At 43.8% G+C, this 12,806-nt stretch overlaps 1 protein-coding gene across 1 annotated transcript in view; it reads right to left on the bottom strand.

Annotated features, from left to right (window-relative positions):
• Positions 1–12,806, bottom strand: part of PTP4A3 (protein tyrosine phosphatase 4A3) — a 168,579-nt gene that overhangs the window by 112,541 nt on the left and 43,232 nt on the right. The window contains exon 2 of the mRNA XM_054017280.1: positions 1,761–1,884. The gene's annotated coding sequence lies outside the window, so the exon portion shown is untranslated. The remainder of the gene's footprint in view (positions 1–1,760; positions 1,885–12,806) is intronic.

Here is a 12,806-nt window from a genome sequence, read left to right as displayed (position 1 = left end):
ATGAAGTGGCTAAAACATACGTGGCTCCACCAGCCACTGCTAGATAGGACCAGAAATGCTCAACTGTGCATCATAATCTGAGCGCTCCCTTTAGGGATGGGATCACATGAGCCTTAGACAATAACCCTGTTTGGGCAGGTCTTCATTGCACAGTTAGCCTGGGTGGTTGGCACTCAGGTCGAAGCACCCGGGTTAGCTTAGCACGGGTGTGAGCAGCCATGCTGCAAAGCCCAACCCTAGTTACTGCTCCCTGTCAGGTGCTGCATTCCCTGGGTTTGTCACTAGGGCTTTTGGGGGCATATCCCATGGTTCTTTGTGCTGCACTAACCGGAGCTACTGTACGACCCAGGGAATTGTGGGAGAACTCGTCTCTCCTTCGGGGCACATGGGGCAATTGTGGGACAACACTGGAGGCCTAGCAGCAGTGGAGCGATTTAGCCTATGTTCCCACTGTAAAGCGGATGGGTTACCACCCCGAATGACAGCAGAACCTGGGCTCTAGCCCACCTCCCCAGCCAGGCCAGCTAGCCTGGGTTAAAAGTGCCAAACTCACGCGAGAGGGTTGTGTGTGTGGATGGGAGGGGAGATTAGGGCAACACCTGGGCTACATGCAGTGAAGAAATACCCTTTATGCCTTCATCAGCACCTTGAGTAGGGGAGCAGGGTGATGGAAGTCAGGCTTTGCTCAGGGGAAACGCAAGCTAGAAGGGCGTAAAGTTTTAATCGGTGAGAGTAATTAACCTTGCTGAATTGTTCCAGTGGGTCGTGGTAGATTCTCCATCACTGACAATTTTTAAATTAAGACTGGATGTTTTTAAAAGATGTGATCTAGGATTTATTGGGGGGAAGTTTTCCGGCCTGTGTTACACAGGAGGTCAGACTAGATGATCTCACAATGGTCCCTTCTGTCCTGGAAATCTATGAATCAAGTTACAACATGAGGAACCTAATGTTGCTCTGTTCCTTTGGGAGAGGCTGTTCATTCAGACTGGGACTGGAGTTCAGAACAACGGCGGTAACTAGCTTGTCCCAGCTTCAGACTATTATGTGTGAATAAACACAATGGCAGTCACCAAACCACCTGAAACACATCCAAGAGAGACTGTTAAAGTTACCAATGATTTGTCTGTGCAAGAACTGTACTGTTTTAACTCTACTGGTATATAGTTAAAGCACCACAACACCCTAACATGGACTCTGTCATATTGGTATGTATACCAGTAGTATGACTGGTCCCACTTGGGAAGGAGAATAAAACTGCATGAGTATATGGCACCTTTATATTGGTACGACTGCCTCCATGCTAGGTGTTGTACCAGCCTAACTGTTTTGGAAGAAAAAAAATCACACCCCTAATTATATCAGTACAAGAAGCATGTTTTGACAAGACCTTAGAGTAACACAAAGGTTTCCAGCAGCAGTGTTTGTAAAATACTAGTGGTAAGGTTGTTATTTTTGTTAACTAACTAATCGTAAGTTGCCCAGCAGTGTTTACAACTCAAATACTGAAGCACTGCACTAGTGCCTGAGAACCTAAAGGTGAAATCAACAAGAATGTGATGGTCTTCCTACAGATCTAGTCCAATCGGAGAGAACTGCAGGAAGTTAACAGTATAATTGGGGAACAATGAACTAGATCAAAGTGTTTCACAATTAAAAACAAAGATTACAGTACAGATAAGGATATTCTTTTATCTGAAAATCCCCTTTTAAACAATCTTTCCATGTAAGAAAAAGCAACAAGGAGATCCACACCCTACCTAATTCAATATGAACGTCCTTGTAAACCCAGACAGATCCTCCGGCTGTTCTCAGCAATCGCATCTCCATTTAATGGCTTCTATTCTGGACTTGTTCTTCTCAGGCGCTACCCACGATTCATATCTGCGAAGAGTAGAAAACAGATCTCTCATTTACAGAGGTCCCAGATTATGCTATAAACATTGCAACCAATAGAAGGAGAGTAGTCAACATATCTTTTACTCAGGAAAAACCTCACCAGAAAGTTGTGTTTTGTTTTGTTTTTTAAATGTTAAGCATGGAAATTCCTACTTCCAGGGACACCATTTTCTTAGGAGAACACTACTCTAAACATCTTTTAAAATCCACTATTGTGGCAATTAACACCCAAGATCACGATCATTGGAAAAGATTAGAGAAACTGGAGATACCTTGACCAGGCAACGTGTTAAAACTACAGCTTGCCTTGTCTACGCTAGGATTCGAACATGTTTTAATAATACACTTTCTTCCTAGTGTACACGAGACCTACATGTATGCACAGCACCCAGCACAATAGGGACTGATCTCCATTGGGCTTTTAAGTCCCCTGCCTTCCCACTTCTCTGGCATTTTTAGCACAAACCAAGGAAAGAATTGTACCACCCCTGCTCCAGAGAGCTACTCTCCTTAGTATCCACCTATTAGAGCTATTACATCCCATCAGTATTAGTTAGCATATCTTCCTCATTTACTAGACAAGCAGCAGAATACCACTGAAGCTTTAGTTACATACACATTCAATTCCTTCAAGATTATCACTGTAACTGGCAGAGTTAATGCAGCCAGCCAGGAAGCTCACAGTCCTCAGAGATACAACCCCTCCTCCTGGCAAGGTGAACAGCTGAAAAATTTGCCACCCAATCTTGCTTAATGAGGGAGAACCCTACGTGAGGCAGATGCAAATCACAGGGGGTTAAAGTCAAGGAGAAAAGCTCCCCTGTCTCTGCTCCATTCCCCGACAGTTCAGTCTACTTTAACCGCTGCTAGTCTCAGAACTTCAGCCATGATCCATCAAGCACTTAACCATGGGAGCGTCCTGGTGAATCTATCCAAAGTATGGCCCCAGGTACCAGAGTAACTCAGTACCGCACAATGCATTTACCCCCCAATGCCCCCACTGGATAAGGACGTACTATTATACCCCCATTTCACAGCGACATAGACGCCAAATAAAAGGCCCGCTGGAGCCTGGGCTCTGAAACCCAGCGAGGGGGAGGGTCTTGGAGCCCTCAGAACACCTACACTGCTATTTTTAACCCTAAAGCCAGGTTAGCTGCCCGAACTGGGCTCTGAGACTCAGTGTTGTAGGTTTTTCTTTGCAGCACAGAGATCCCCTAAGTGACTTGCCCTACTCACACAGGAAGCGAAGCCTATGCCAGAGCAGGGAACTGACCCCAGGTTACTTGAGTCCCAGATTAGCACCCTAGCCACTGGGCAATCTTTTCCTCTTCTAATCAACAGGACTGCCTCCATGCTTTCTTGAATCAGGGCCTGTATGCATTGAGATGCTACAGTGACAGGTGAACAACAACCTTAAGCGAACAGATCCCTTGTGGAGGGCAAGGGAACGAAGCTAATTTGGAGTTTACAGGCCAAGTCCTTGGAGGTAGGCTCCAAAACACAAAATCAGACAATGTAACAGAGGTGAAATACCACTGCCTTTGACGATTCCTTTGCAGGGCTCAGCGGCTCTAACATGCTGCATTCAGCCATAACAGGACACCAGCGGAGTCCCCAGAGGCAATTCAGGCTGCTCCAGGCAGAGAGCTGAAGCCAACCAGAGGGCAATCCATAAAGAGAGTTCGGATAGCCTGTAAGTTTATGAAGGTTTATTTTGACAGTTGCAACTCTCATTCTGTGGCTCACTCACTGCAGATCAGCAACGTCCAATGCTGACAGCGTACAGCACTTTGCATCTGTAAGTCACAGAGCACTCTGCAAGTGCAAGCGAGTATTATCTCCATTTTACAGACATGGAAGATAGAGGCACAGGAAGATAAAGTGACTTTCCTATGGGCAGAGAGGGAGTCCATGCCTGTGTGACGCTGGCAGACCAGGTGCCAGCTCATGCCAAGGCCCCTAGGCTTCAATGAACACTGACAAATACATCAGTGGAAACCAGCCTGGCTCACCGGTGTGTTAGCACTGTTCAAACAGGTGTTAGATTTATAAAACTGTGTTTAATCTCTGTGAAATGCCTGTAAACTGCTGCATGCATTAATCCACTAACAATATTTATATTCCATGTGATAGGGTAATATTTAGGTGTTTGCTCTGTGACTATGGAAGTATTTGCTCTGAAACTATAAACCCACAGTCAGGAGAAAAGCATTACCAAGTGTGAAATACTAGTTAATCACAAGACGTGTCATCTCCTGCCCAACAAAAGAAGGCCTACAGACATTTGGAGACAAGGCCTACAGACATCAGACAAGACACTGTGGAACATCAGTGGACAAAAGCCTTTGTTGATTGCTTCCCCCCCACACTCACAAAGAGGAGATGTGCACAAACACTTGTCCGATCAGCTTGAGCTCTGGGGGAAGGGAATAAAAATCCCTGTCAAGACAAAACTCTTCTCTCTCTGCTGCTTGAATTCTGAGAGGCCAAGCCTTCTAAGCATAAGCAAGGGATCCCCGGCTGTTTAGCTGCCAAGTGCAGTACCTGTGACTGAATTGCAAGACACAAAGCCAATGCATGAATTCACCTGCCAACTGCAAACCCCCCATTCCCAGAATTTCTTCTCCTTACCCTTCAGAGTTCTCTTTGTCCCAGGCAATTCCTACAGACTTATCTATAAAGACAAGAACCAGGAACTGTGCCAACCGCTGATAACCCAGGCAGATTCCTTTGATATCAGAATGCCTGTAAAACACTGGTCTTTGGCCTGTACACTCCAATAAAATAAACATAACTTAACAAAATTATCACAGCCTATTTCAGTTACTGCTCTTTCTTCTGCCCTTGGAGTTTTACCACTAACCTTATCCGATGCCAATTTTAGCAGCTAGCAGAAGGAATTTTTACCCAGCTGTATGCTATGCAGATGCCAAGTTCCAACTACAATGCAGCTATAATACAAGGTTGAACAATACAAGATGAACCCACTGGACGGTGCAAAGAAAAGTTTTAATTTATAAATTCAGCCTAATGGCCCAAGCTCACACCTCAAACATCTGTGGCAAAGACATACTTTACCTTTGTGGCGACTACAAAGTTAGATGTGTAACCACCCATATGATGCACTGTATCCGATTCCTCCCTCTGGGTATTTGTTTTCTAATTATTTTTATCAGATTACTTTACTTGTATATGCCAATAGATATTTTTTAAAATTGCAATCAGAATAGATGGCAAAGAAATTACAAACACCAATCCATTAAATCCATCAGAGGAACACATTAATAAAAACAGGCAAGATACACAGCTTTTGAGAGGAAATCTCAGAAATTGTTTCAGTTTTCTGAGGTAGTGGGAAAAGGAAATGCAAATTGTCAATATTTTAAAGATCCCTTTACCCAAGCAAAAGCCTAATCAGGGTTGCCTCCCCCACAAAAAGAATGACAATCACAATTTTAAACACTAGTTTTTCAAGGGACTAACAGGTTGCTTTGATTTTCAAGGCAAAAACTTTTAAAATCTTGGGTAAAGCTTTCAAAATTGCTTAAGTTAGAGAGCCCAAGTCCCATTTTCAAAAGTAACTTAAGCACTTGGGAGATTAAATGAGACTCAGGTAATTCTGAAGACCGTAAATCTAGTCTCTAGAAATTAGGCTGTTAAATTCATATTTAGGCACCTAAATGGAAGTGGCCCATTTTTCAAGGGTGCTGATTTTAAGCAGACTAACTTTTAGACATGCAGGCGTGATTCTTTTGAATGAGGCAATTTTCAAAACCCTGTTCAGCATAAGCCCCTGAAACATTCCTCTTTGGCTCACAGCCATCAAACCAGGTAGTTTCGAGTTAAATAGGTTTTCAAGTTAAGAACATATGAAGTCAGCAAGCTGAAATCTTCATTCTTTTTTAAAAAAGCAATTCAAAGCTAGTGTGGGTTTAGAACATGGGCTTGTTTCCAATTCTAAACTTTAAAAAAGCTACTCAACCAAATTACTTCAGACTTGGTTTTAGGCTTTAAGTCTCAGTGAGATCTACAAAATAAACCAGGTCTAAAAACCAATCTGTACAAAGAAGTTCCAATTTGTATCATAGTAACTGGCATATTTGTAATGAGAGAGAGAGAGACATTTTTTAAAAAGAGACAAGGTGGGTAAAGTAACATATTTTATTGGACCAACTGCTGTTGGTGAAAGAGAAGCTTTCGAGCTCCACAGACCTCTTCTTGAGGACCTGAAAAAGAGCTCTGTAGAGCTTGAAAGCTTGTCTCTTTCATCAACAGAAGTTGGTCCAAAAGAAGATATTACCTCACTCACCTTGTCTCTATCATATGCTGGGACCAACATGGCTATAAACACTGCTAACCATATTTTAAAGGCATACTGTAAGTACAAAGGAGACAGAGCTAAGGCAGAGGTTTCAATTTTAATTCTGCATTTCCTGATTTCTCAGTGTTTGATTTCTCAGCCCTAATGTTGCATGAATATGAGGAGTGGTTTGGATAGTGATTTTTAAGGGTGACAGTAAAATGCATACTCCGCTACATCAGTACGAGAGCTCTTGCTTCCTTATTTCACTGTGCTGAATTATATTTTTGGCCTGCAAAGTAAATAAAACAAAACTTTTTGGCACCAGCTAAAACTTTGCAATCCAAAAGTTCCAAGAAAACCAAAGCTTTTAATACACTAGTTTCTTCGTCAATAGTCTGATTTTTGAGGGACCTGACCCTGCATTTAGAGAGAGGAGCATTGCATTGACAACAATATTTTTGGTTCTTATGTGAAAACCCCTGTAATGCTCAGCTGCCAAGTCTTGAAAAAGTTCCCAGGAAACTAGCTACAGTTTGCAGAAAGTCTGTTCCTCAGCAGATCTCAAATAGAGCATTCCCTTGCTGGCTTACCACCACCTTGAAAGGAAGGTCACATCAATCGTAGTGTTCGAGAAGTTGCAGAAACATTTCAGTGGCCAGCAAAGGGCCAAATGATTCATCAAAGCTGCCCTCCACATCGAAACATGCCAGACTGAACTTCCAGATATTTTGCAGCTATATGTCCAAGTACTCTACCTTTAAGGTACTTATATAGGAAAACTAACCATAACCTACCCCAAAAGTTACTGGCTAGGTCTCTACAGGTGTGGCCACTCCCAGTCTGGCTTGATAGACAGGTTTGGTTCTGCTTCCGTTGAGCTCCAAAGCACGAGTACGTTCTATTGTAACACACCTGCGTGCTTTCCCGCTAGAAAAGGAAATTTCCAGTAAGTTATAATTTTCCTATTTTTTGTAGGGAAATTCTGCAGCTCCATTACAATAGCAAGGTGTCACCGAGGGGGAAACAAAGGATGAACAAGGAGATTTATATTAAAAAGAGACAGTGGAGACCTGGGAGTTCCATTGGTAGGGTGTCCCTTGCAATGATCGTGGCTGGAAGACGACCAAGGGGAAGACCAAAGATTCGGTACGTGGACCAGATCTCAGCAGACCTTAGAGAGACCAATTTGCACGACAAGCCAGGTGTACAATCATGAGTTTTGGAAGAAGGCTATAAAAGTTGCAGACCCGGAAAAGGGAAGTGACAACAAAGATGACAAAAAAAATCAGTGACTGGCTGAGCACAGGAAAGATAAAGAAGAGATCAGTTATCTGATGAACATAGTATGCAGAGCCTTTAAGCCAATGGCAAGGACCAATAAGGCCTGTACGTTTAATTTAGTAAAAAACCTTCATGAAGGTGTAGAAACATTACAAGGAGGCCATGCAACATTTCTTTGTGTGTTTCATACTAGTAGCTGAAAACTCATGCTGTCACACAGGTGTAAATCGCAAAGTCATGTAAAAAAGCTGACAATGGCTGAAAACTTAAAACTTGGATGATAACAGACCGCAAACCCCAGAGATGACTGAACCTGGTGATATTCCGAACAAGAACTCTCAGTCATGTTTGTAGCTGCTCGTATTACTCCACACGGACTCCGACATTTCAGGTTTCAGAAACAAAGTGACAATGCTGGAATCTGATTATACAGATTCCTCCTACCCCCATCCCAACTTCTTGTAACCAGGTTCATTTGAGGAATAAAGGCTGTATTAACTCTTACCGGGACTTAGCCCTCATGAGACATTGGTACTATCGTTCCGCAATGAGATGGTAACCTCCAGAACTGCTCCTTTCTATTGTGACTACAAACAGGATGACAACCTTTAAGGACAGAAAATCTATGGGCACTTCTGACAAGGGATCAGAAGATGCTTTGGCAGGGCGTTTAGTACAAGATTTAGGTCCCAAGAGCAAGTTCTAATTGGTGTAGACTTGAGAAGCATGGCATCTTTAAGACAGCTACTTACGTCTGGATGAGAGGACAGTCACCCACTTACTGTTTCTAGTGAGCTGGAAATGGTTACCACTTGGACATTAGAGTCTGAGGTTTTAGGTCCATATCGAGACTTTAAGAACTCCAAGAAAGATAGGCTTTGGCCTTCTCTTGACCAGATCCATCCATGCCAATGGCTTAGCACGATGTCTTACCCCTAGACTGGGCCCTTGAAGATGCTCTTTTTGTGGAACATTTTTGTGGAACAAACTAAAAGGTATGATAAATACCGGTCCTATTTTAATTGGAACCTCTTAAATGTCCTGGAGCTAGACTAACTACTCTGTGCTTGGGTGTGGAATCCGGTCCTTGAGAGCAGATCCTCCTTGTTCAGGAGGCATAACCAAGTGGTGGTTGTCACGCGAGTTGGATACGAAAACCAGGACATCTTCAGACAACATGAGGCCACCCAACTCATGGCTTTTTATTGTCCTGCAGAACACAGTAAACAGAAAGAGAGTCATGCTTCTGGCCATGGAAGAAAGTGCCCAATCATAGCTGTGGCCTATTAATCTCTTCGTCTGGAGTATGACCTCATCATCTTTGCAAGATCCTGGAGGCAAACAGGCCTTCTGGGGTTTGGGGAGGAATGACAACTCGGGGCCTGAGTTTCCACCTGAACACTTTGGGAAGGAAGGGAGACAAATTAGCCTCACGGGTCTCAGACACTGAGCATACCCTGATTGTACAGAATCCCCAGCCCCCAGCTATGTAGGGCAGAAGGAGAGTGGCCTGCCTGTTCTGAGATAAGGTATCACTGAGGGGGAATCTGAAGGGAGAACCACACCTGCTGCTGTGTTATAGAAATAAGTCTTGAAAGGGTCACTCTTGAGATGATCCTTAAATAGGCTCCTTGAATTTTGTAGATTCACTCTAAGCTTCCTCCGCCCTGATCCACTTCCAGGAGAGGAATGAGACACCTTCCCAGGCAGCAGACCTGTAGTAGGCCAGGCAGGGCTCCCTAAGGCCGGACATGCCTTGTTAAAGGGGGCTGGAGAAATGGGACAAAGTAAGCCGTAGTCTGTCTGTTCCTGTGTGGCTCGGCTGCTCTCCCTCTTGTCCCTCCATGGCTGTGAGAAAGTTGTGGAGCATGGCCGACCCACAGCATAAGCGGGATCCGGTTAGACCGCCAGATGTGGCACAGCCAGACTCCTGGCACCTTGGACTCCCAGTACAGTTTTACATTCTTTTCTGCCAGCTTCTCTGTTCCTCTGGTTGCCGGTGAGGCACGTTCCTGCCAGAAAGGCCTGCTGCACCAGAGGCTACTGCAGCCAGTGCCTTCAGTATCAGAGAAGGGTTTCCAGCATGCTTGCCTCAGAGCCCCTCAGGCTAAATAACAGCCCAGCGACGCTTAGACTCCAATAAGCCAAATATTAATACAAATGATCCTTTGTGGGGGTTTTTTGGGTCTTTTTGTTGCTCTGATCAGGCAGACTGGTAAACCCTCCCTGCAGCTCCATGAGCCAGATTGATTTGGCTGGGTCTTCATAGGTGTGGCCACTTCCAATCTGCCTTGATCTGGTTTGGCCTCCAGTGAACTGTTCAGGGGAGTGAGAACCATTGTAATGAATCCTGTGGAGAAGAACAGCTGTATCTCCAAGCCTCAGAACACCCGTGAGGTAGGGAAGTACTAACCACCTGTAAAATGGGATAGCGATGGCAGTAGGGAGACTCAGGGTCTTGGCCAAAGTCAAAACCTGCGGTAGGCAACCTATGGCACGCGTGTCAAAGGCGGCACACAAGCTGATTTTCAGTGGCACTCACACTGCCCGGGTCCTGGCCACCAGTCCGGGGGGCTCTGCATTTTAATTTTAAATGAAGCTTCTTAAACTTTTTAAAAACCTTATTTACTTTACATACAGCAATAGTTTAGTTATATATTAGAGACTGATAGAAAGAGACCGTCTAAAAACGTTAAAATGTATGACTGGCACACGAAACCTTAAATTAGAGTGAATAAATGAAGACTCGGCACACCACTTCTGAAAGGCTGCCGATCCCTGATCTAGGTAATGAACCTATGTGCCCAGAACCCCAGGCTACCACCCTTACCACTGAGCCATTTTTCCTGCTGCCGGTTTTCAGTTCCAAGCAATAAGAGCAAAGAAGACAAAGGTACTAAGTAACATATCACTGCATTGTCTCTGCTTTAATTCCTACCTTTTTCTTTAGAGAATAAAAGCCACGACACCAATCTTACATGTACATAGCGCCTGCCATCCAGAAGGATCTCAAAGCATCTTACAGACTTTAATAAACTGCACAGTACAAGATTTACTTTGCCTACCCCTGCAGCTATAGTTGGTGTGAAACACAGCCACAGTTCAACAGGACACAGCAACTGTAGACAACACGGAAAGCGAAGAATACTGCACCCAGCAGAAACTGTAGGGTAGAAAACTGAACTGATTGTATTTATTTTTGCTATTCAGAGAATAGTTACCCAATCTGAAACCCGCGTTAACACCCCTTATCACCACGGACTGTTCTATGGGATCTTCAATAGCTACAGGTGGCCAGGATCTTGGTCTTACAGCTTGCCTGGAAGAAAAGCCTCCAGCAACACAGCATGCCAACCCCATGCCAATTCAGTAGCATCCAGAAGAAGAGAGACAGTCTACTCAACCACCTCCAGCAGTGTTCACTCAATTAACAATTAGGCTGAAGACCACTTAGCTTATGAAACCCAGCAGCCTGAGCTGGTATGGACAAACAGTTTTCATGAAACTTGTGCAATAATTAAAAGAATAAAAAATTAACATTCCGTGTTTCCCCTCTCCACTTCCCCCCTACCCCCCCCAAAAAAAAAATTGCAATAATTTGATTTTACATGATAAGGATGCGAGAATGAGAAGAGGCTTCACTTTGCTTTCTCGTAACTCATCACTAGTTTATGTTTCAAAGCGAAGTAGGTATATCGATCAAATCCTTAACACTAGTTTAACGCTTTGAGTCTTTGAGCGGGGAGATGGGGAGGAACCACCAAAATACTTTAAAGGTGCTCTGCTCCATTTACTAATATTTAGTGTTTGGGTTCACTTACGTCTTCAAAGCACCAGTACGAAAATGAGTTAGTCCCCACATCAGCCCTAGGAAACTACAGCCCAATGATTAAGGGCAAAATTTTCAAACTTGGTTGTCTAACAATGGACACTTAACCAAAAGACATCTCAAACTGGGTACCCAAGATAGTAGCCACTTGAAAATTCTGGAATAAGTGGCCTGTCCAAGGGAACAAGGACCAACTATGGAGTTCAGACACCCAGTCCTCTACTCAATAATCCAGACCAGTGGCTCTCAACCTTTCCAGACTACTGTCCCCCTTTCAGGAGTCTGATTTGTCTTGCATACTCAAAGTTTCATCTCACTTAAAAACCACTTGCTTACAAAATCACACATAAAAATACAAAAGTGTCACAGCCTGCTATTACTGAAAAAATGCTGAATTTCTCATTTTACCATATATTTATAAAATAAATGAATTGGAATATGAATACTGTACTTACATTTCAGTGTATGGTATATAGAGCAGTATAAACAAGACACTGTATGAAACTTCAGTTTGTACTGACTTCATTAGTGCTTTTTATGTAGCCTGTTATAAAACTAGACGAATATCTAGATGAGTTGATGTACCCCCTGGAAGACCTCTACGTACTCCTGGTTGAGAACCACTGCTCCGGACCCTACTGTCCGAAGTCAAATGTACGGGAAGATTAAGGATTACAGGTTCTACTTTGGAATTGCAAAAGTACAGGATTAAGAGTTAGATGTATAAAAGCCATTGTCCATGAATTCCGGAGATTACAGACCACACTTGAAACAACTCAGGAAAGCCACCATCAGATCATTGTAGCTATGTGGGAAATGCAAGTCAGCGTCTGCAGAACTTCTGGGATTCTCATTACAGCAGAGGCAACAATGACTGCTAGCGTAAAGGTTGCAGAACTCTGCTCATCCTAGCCTGTTGTCATGCATCTAGGTCACTCAACTTTCTGGAACTTTTGCCTTTCGGGCTGAAGCTTTCCAGGCTTAGTTTCTGCCCAAAAGTGAAGCGCTCTGTTAAGTTTGTGCAAAAAAGTTCAGCCATTTTTGAGGAAGAGAGAAAGATGAATGTTCTCTTGGTAAGTCGCTGAAAGCAATCATGCCAAACACGCATTCACAAATGACCTGCCGCATACCCACCCACCCACATCTGGGGAACATGGCCTCATTCACTGTGCATCACATAAGGTGAACGTAGATGGAGAAGAGCTCTTCTCCTGCACATCTTAGCAGCTCCACTACCATGCAACTTTTAAGAGGTAGTGGATGTTGTTCTCAAAGAAGAGACACGCAACGTATGCTGCTGATCGGATCAGCCCTAAAAAGCTCTGGGTGCCTTACCTGACCATTAGGCCCACCCCCAGATGCTGAAAACAGAATTTGGACTCCTGCCTTTAGAGTTCCTTCTAAGCAACACCAACTGGTAGAAGCATTAGATTCTCTGACTAGCCAACCTGATACTTTAACAAATGACTTCTGTCCCGTAATGTGTGCCAC

Source organism: Malaclemys terrapin, chromosome 2 (genome assembly GCF_027887155.1).
Source record: "Malaclemys terrapin pileata isolate rMalTer1 chromosome 2, rMalTer1.hap1, whole genome shotgun sequence".
In the NCBI taxonomy this organism is placed as follows: domain Eukaryota; kingdom Metazoa; phylum Chordata; order Testudines; family Emydidae; genus Malaclemys; species Malaclemys terrapin.
This window is presented reverse-complemented; position numbering and strand designations above follow the sequence as displayed.